Here is a 7080-nt window from a genome sequence, read left to right on the forward strand (position 1 = left end):
AATTAACTATACATTAAATGAGTCTTTGGATGCTTCCCTCAACAATTAATCACATTAGGTATGGATTGTCTTTTATGTAGCTTATAGTTGTGAAAAATGTCGCTTTTTTCTACTGATTTTGTTGATCTCAAATTTGGGTAGTAAGATAGCTGTTATTCTCATAATTTAAGATGTTATTATGTTATACTTTTGATTTCTTTCATTGACTGAATATGCATAACTAGTGTTTGGAGCCTCTATCTTAATCTTAGCTGCTCTAATGACAATGGATGTATAAAATTGTTAATTTGCTTTAATATATTCCATGTGTCACATCTTCAAAATAACACGTCAGGCTAAAGAACTTGCATTATCCTCTAAATAGGATAACAGACGCGGTGGAAGTCTATGTTCAACAAGCCTTTGAGGAGGTTTCAGTTCAAATTTGAAAACAGACACTCATCTTCCTCCAGAATATAAATTATAGCTCCTAATTTTTATCATCAACCGGTTTGAAATTCTTTTCTTATAAAAGAAAATTTAAGGTAATATACTGAAGCAATCCAGGTTTAAATCTTATCAAACATGCACAAATTTCAGTCCACGAGAAGATGCTCAATCTATGAAAAACATGTTAGGATGCAAACTTTTTATGTAGCAGAAGAACTTTAAGAGATTTCATTAATGAATAACTGCGGTACACAGTTTGCACCATTTATTTGACATCTTTTATCAGTACTAAAGAAGCATTCAAAGGCTGAATCATCAATGCGGTGGTTTTTAAAGCATTTACAAACCCACAATGACCAGTTAATGGATGTCACTTGTATACATTTCTCACTTGATGCAACCCCGTAATGGAAAATATGAGATAAAACAAAATTTGGTGCTCCCACCTCCTAAAAAATAATACGCAATCATAGTTTTGGCACTCACGAGCATGCCCATAAGCCACCACCAACCCCAACATCAGCATCACAAAACAATGGTGGTCATGATGCACTTAATTAAAAAAAAAAGCCCACTGCCCTCTCTTTCTCACAAGCTCCCATACAACTATGTCTATCAATGCAGACATCATTATCTTTTTTGCAGCTATGATTGTAATGATAGTAACTATACTAATCGGCTGAAACCGATATAATAGTAGCTACACTAACTAAATAAATATAATGTGAAGATGTGGGGGCCACAACCCACGTGAGAAAAAAAACAAAACCGCGTGAATCAAGATTCACGCGTGAAGAGAGAACCCAAGGCCGGCCCACCCAAATACATATGCTGCTATATATATTGATGTATTTGGTTTCTAGGTTTTCGTGCAAGAGGGCAGTGCAAGGCAGCTTTGTTTCTTTTCTCTTTTGCAGCTGAGGCAGAGGGAAAAGTGCGGGAGCAGGAGGCTGTGGTTGTTTGTTTGGAATTTTGATAAGGCTGGTGCGGTCCTTTTGTGCAGCCTTTTGTAGAGAGATAGTGTGAGGGATTTGAGAGTTTGTTTGAGGGTTTAGATTATGAGTGATTATAAATCCTAGTTGTAATCTCTCCCTCTATTAGTAGATCTCCCCCCTCCTTGCCCCGTGGACGTAGGCAATTTGCCGAACCACGTAAAATTGGTTGTCTCGTTATTTGTGTGATTTGTAATAGCTTTTAGGTTCCCTCGACGCGCAGTCCTAGAGCTGACGAGAGGAAGAGCTAATATCCCACTTTGATGAGATATTAGGCTTCAGATTCTTGTTCCCTTTGAGAAACAAGAATTCTTATTGCGACCTAACTCTTGTTGTGCTGTCGAAGTGCTGCCAAAATTTCCCCTGCGCGCAACAAGTGGTATCAGAGTCCAGATTTCAGATCTAGGGTTTTTTGGTGGAGGAAGATTCTTGTGTGAAGCTTGGCTCTTGGAGTTCTAGGCTTCGGTGGAGATAGCATTAGGAGTTGTCGTTGGAGATTTCGCTTTCCTCGTGTGGATAGGAGATCTATTTGGAATCCGATCTAGGGTTCAGTTGGGTGGTTCCTAATTTCTATCAAATTTGTTCTTTCTCTATAATTTGGAGTTAGTTTGCAATGGGAGAAGAATGTGAAATCAGCAAATCGATGACGAGTACAATACAAGTTGGTTTTCAGAACACTAAAATTAGTGTGGTGAAATATGACGGCAAAATCAACTTTGGTTTGTGGATGAGCGACGTACAAGATGCGCTCAATGCTCAGAATTTGGAAGAGACCATCATGGTTCACGAGAGGCCACCTAAATATGATGAGGCGATATGGGAGAAGATGAATAGGAACGCTTGTGGGGTGATCAGGTCCTGTTTGGAACAGGAGCTGAAGTATGATGTGATTGGGGTGACGTCTGCGATGAAGATGTGGGAAATTCTCAATAATAAATACCTTACGAAGAGTGTTGAGAACCGGTTGCACTTACTGCGTAGGTTATTCAGATTCCAGATGTCCAGAGGTACCTCGCTAGCGACTCATGTGAACAACTACACTAAGTTGTTGTCGGACTTGGCGAATGTTGATGAGAAGATATCGGATGAGTACAAGGCGATTATTTTGTTGGGCTCCTTATCGGATGAGGAGTATGATACCTTCGTGCTCACTTTGTTGAACGGGAGATCTTCTATCAGCTACAGTGAAGTGACTAACGCATTGACCAATTACGATTTGAGGAGGAAGGACAAGGAGACTTCCCGTGCTAGCACTTCAGGTGAGGCCTTGTCGACGAGAGGTAGAAGCCCATATCCGAAAGGTGGTAATAAAGGAAGGTCAAAGTCTAGAGGCCGTCACCATTTAACAAAGAACCAATGTGCATTCTGCAAGGAGCAGGGACATTGGAAGAGAGACTGCCCGAAGCTCAAGGAGAAGGAGAATGGTAAGAAAAAGGGCCCGAAGGCCAATGAGGTGAACATTGCGAAAGGCGATGATTCCGATGATTCGTGCTTTTCTCTACTGATTACTCCGGAGGTGAACCATGTGGATGCATCAGATTGGATGCTTGATTCCGGCGCTACCTTTCATGTGACCCCTAGGCGAGACTGGTTTGCATCTTTTGAGAAAGTCGACGGGGGCGTTGTTGTCATGGGAAATGATCAATCCTGTGGCGTTTGTGGGATAGGTACTGTGCGGATTAGGATGCACGATGGAGTAGTCCGTGAGTTGAAGGAAGTAAAATTTGTTCCTCAACTGAAGAAAAATCTTATCTCAGTTGGAGCTTTGGAGGCGAAGGGATTCAAGGTGACTTTCGAAAACGTTGTAGCGAAGGTTACTAAGGGATCATTGGTGGTGATGAAGGGAGTCCGCAATCGGAATTTGTATTATCTGAAGGGAAGCACCGAGATTGGCCAGGTTGCTTCAGCTATTTCAGAAGCGGACATGAGCAGACTTTGGCACTATAGGTTGGGGCACACAGGTGAAAAGTCACTGCAGGCATTGTGCAAGCAGGGGCTATTGAAGGGAGCCAAGAGTGGGAAGATTGAGTTCTGTGAGCACTGTGTTCTTGGCAAGAAGACGAATGTGAAGTTCGGGACTGCCATTCATCAGACGAGGGGCATCCTGGATTACGTGCACACAGATGTTTGGGGTCCCACCAAGACTGCATCACTTGGTGGTCGACATTGGTTCGTTACTTTTGTAGATGATTATTCTAGGCGATGTTGGGTGTACACCATGACGAAGAAGAGTGAAGTCCTAGATTTGTTTGTGGAGTGGAAGAAGAGATTGAAACTGCAGACTGGGAGAAAGATCAAGACGTTGCGATCCGACAACGGTGGTGAGTATACTTCTGACCCCTTTCAGCAGCTATGTCGAGACGAGGGCATAAAGAGACACTTCACAGTTAGTCATACACCGCAGCAAAATGTGGTGGCAGAGAGGTTGAATCGGTCTTTACTGGAGAAGATCCGATGCTTATTATCGCAGAGTGGTTTGGAGAAGATCTTTTGGGCTGAGGCACTTACGTATGCGAGCCACCTCATTAATAGGCTGTCTTCATCTGCGATTGAGGGGAAAACCCCTATGGAGATGTGGTCGGGAAAGCCAGCACATGACTATGACCAGCTCAAGGTATTCGGGTGCCCTGCATATTATCATGTTAGAACTGATAAATTGGAACCTCGAGCTAGGAAGGCCATATTTGTAGGATTCAAGCGTGCTGAGTAGGGATGTCACATTCGATGAGGCTTCTATCTTGAAGCTTCCTAGCTCTCATCAGGTGGAGAGCAACCCGACGGAGGAGATATCGCAGGTGGTGGAGATCGATGTAGCTCCACATTGTCCAGATGGTACAGTATCCATGCAGGTACCGACTGAGGTGACGCCAGGTGAGCACGACGGTGACACGGAGGATACGAGTACAAATGTGCAGGATCAAGAACCGACGGCTCAGGTTCAGGATTCTATTGCGGTTCGGAGACAGAGGAGAAACATACAGATGCCAGCACGGTACGCCGACACAGTTGCGTATGCACTCCGGTGGTGAAGTATTCTTCGATTCGGATTTTGCTAGCTTTGGTGGCACAGTATGGTTTGGAGTTAGATCAATTGGATGTGAAGACGGTATTTCTTCATGGTGATCTTGATGAAGAAATATATATGACTTAGCCATTGGGATTCCGAGCTGCAGGGAAAGATAAGTTGGTTTGCAGATTAAAAAAATCGCTATACGGTTTGAAGCAGTCTCCTCGACAGTAGTATAGACGATTTGATGGTTTTATGCTTGGTCATTCGTACACTCGGAGCCAGTTTGATCCTTGCGTATATTTTCGCAAGTTGAAAGGAGGTGCGTATATTTATTTGTTGCTCTATGTCGATGACATGTTGGTTGCCTCTATTTCCAGGTCGGCTATAGATGAGTTGAAAGTTTAACTTTCAAATGAGTTTGAGATGAAGGACTTGGGTGAGGCCAAACGTATTTTGTGAATAGAGATCGGCAGAGACAAGAAGAAGGGCAAAATTTGTTTGACACAGGTGGCTTATTTGAAGAAGGTTTTACAGCGATTCCATATTAGCATGGATACGAAGCCAGTTAGTGTACCATTGGGAGCCCATTTGAAGCTTTCAGCTGGTCTTTCACCGAAGTCAGTTGAAGATAGAGAGTTGATGTCGAAGACTCCATATGCGAGTGCGGTTGGGAGCTTGATGTACGCGATGGTATGTACGAGGCCGGATTTGTCACAGGCAGTGAGCATGGTGTCGAGATACATGCACGATCCAGGAGTGGGTCATTGGGACGCCGTGAAATGGATTTTGAGGTACATTTGAGGTACGCTCAATGTTGGTTTAGTTTATGAGCGGGACACTACAAGTGGGCAGCTATGCATTGGCTATGTTGATTCGGATTATGCCAGGGATTTGGATAAGCGCCGGTCTACGACAGAGTATGTGTTCACTTTGACCCGTGCGCCGGTGTGTTGGAGATGCACCTTACAGTTGACGGTAGCTTTGTCTACGACGGAGGCAGAGTATATGACAGTTACGGAGGCTGTGAAGGAGGCTATTTGGCTTCGAGAACTTTTGGAGGAACTTGGTATATCGCAGAGGTCCGTCACTATTCATTATGATAGCATGAGTGCTATCTATTTGGCGAAGAATCAGGTTTTTCATGCGCGGACGAAGCACATTGATGTTTGTTATCACTTCGTTCGAGATGTTCTTGAAGATGGCGATGTGGAGATTGTGAAGGTCCACACGAAGGATAATCCGATAGATATGCTCACTAAGGAGGTTCCGAACAACAAGTTTGATCATTGTCGAAACTTGTTGCATATTCGTGATTGTTGAGGCCGTTGACGGCCATTTGGATGAACTACGTTCGGCTTGATTCCTTAGACAAGAGGATACGTAGGCAGTCTTTCAGATGCAGCCGGTTTGGATTAGTTGATTTTGATGGGGGTGAGATTGTTTGGACTCTCGTTTGAGTTCTCGACTTGTTGTGGATTGACTTCGTACTGGCCACAACAAGTGAGACATTTGGTTGCTTTGGTGTCAGCTCAGTTTTGAGAAAACTTTACCGAGGTGGAGAATTGTGAAGATGTGGGGGCCACAACCCACGTGAGAAAAAAAACAAAACCGTGTGAATCAAGATTCACGCGTGAAGAGAGAACCCAAGGCCGGCCCACCCGAATACATATGCTGCTATATATATTGATGTATTTGGTTTCTAGGTTTTCGTGCAAGAGGGCAGTGCAAGGCAACTTTGTTTCTTTTCTCTTTTGCGGCTGAGGCAGAGGGAAAAGTGCGGGTGTTCGTGGGAATTTTTGCGGCTGCAGGTGCAAATTTTGTAGAGAGAGTTTGTGAGGGATTTGAGAGAGTTTGTTTGAGGGTTTAGATTGTGAGTGATTGTAAACCCTACTTGTAATCTCTCCCTCTATTAGTAGATCTCCCCCCTCCTTGCCCCGTGGACGTAGGCAATTTGCCGAACCACGTAAAATTGGTTGTCTCGTTATTTGTGTGATTTGTAATAGCTTTTAGGTTCCCTCGACGCGCATTCCTAGAGCTGACGAGAGGAAGAGCTAATATCCCACTCTGATGAGATATTAGGCTTCAGATTCTTGTTCCCTTTGAGAAACAAGAATTTTTATTGCGACCTAACTCTTGTTGTGCTGCCGAAGTGCTGCCGAAATTTCCGCTGCGCGCAACATATAAATCTTATCATAACCAACCCGTAGGAGTGGAGTGATTTTAACCGTGAATATAGTAGTTAAAATTTTCAAATTAACTCTCTATCTCTTACAAATAAATAGTTAAAATTTTCAAACTAAACTCTCGATCTCTCGATCACTCTCGATCTCTTGCGAATAGCACGGACCGCCTAATAAAATTTGCAACATTAATAAATGTGCATCCTGTGTGTAACAAGAGTCACCCTCATACTGTTTCTTACCTTCTCTCTCTTGCACTTCTCTTTCTTGAATTCAAGCACTGTTCTTACAATATAAAACAGTCTCAACAAATAAGCCCATAAATTCTCACCTCCCCTTCATTAACTCCCATTAAATTCTCTCATCCTCGTTTCACTCAAACAAGCGCAAAAGCTGAGAGCTCAAGCCCTTCAAATGTCCACCTGGTCTAAAGATAGACCCCCCCCTATTCAATGCCCCTCTCCTTGGG

The sequence above is a fragment of the Asparagus officinalis genome, chromosome 8 (genome assembly GCF_001876935.1).
Source record: "Asparagus officinalis chromosome 8, Aspof.V1, whole genome shotgun sequence".
In the NCBI taxonomy this organism is placed as follows: domain Eukaryota; kingdom Viridiplantae; phylum Streptophyta; class Magnoliopsida; order Asparagales; family Asparagaceae; genus Asparagus; species Asparagus officinalis.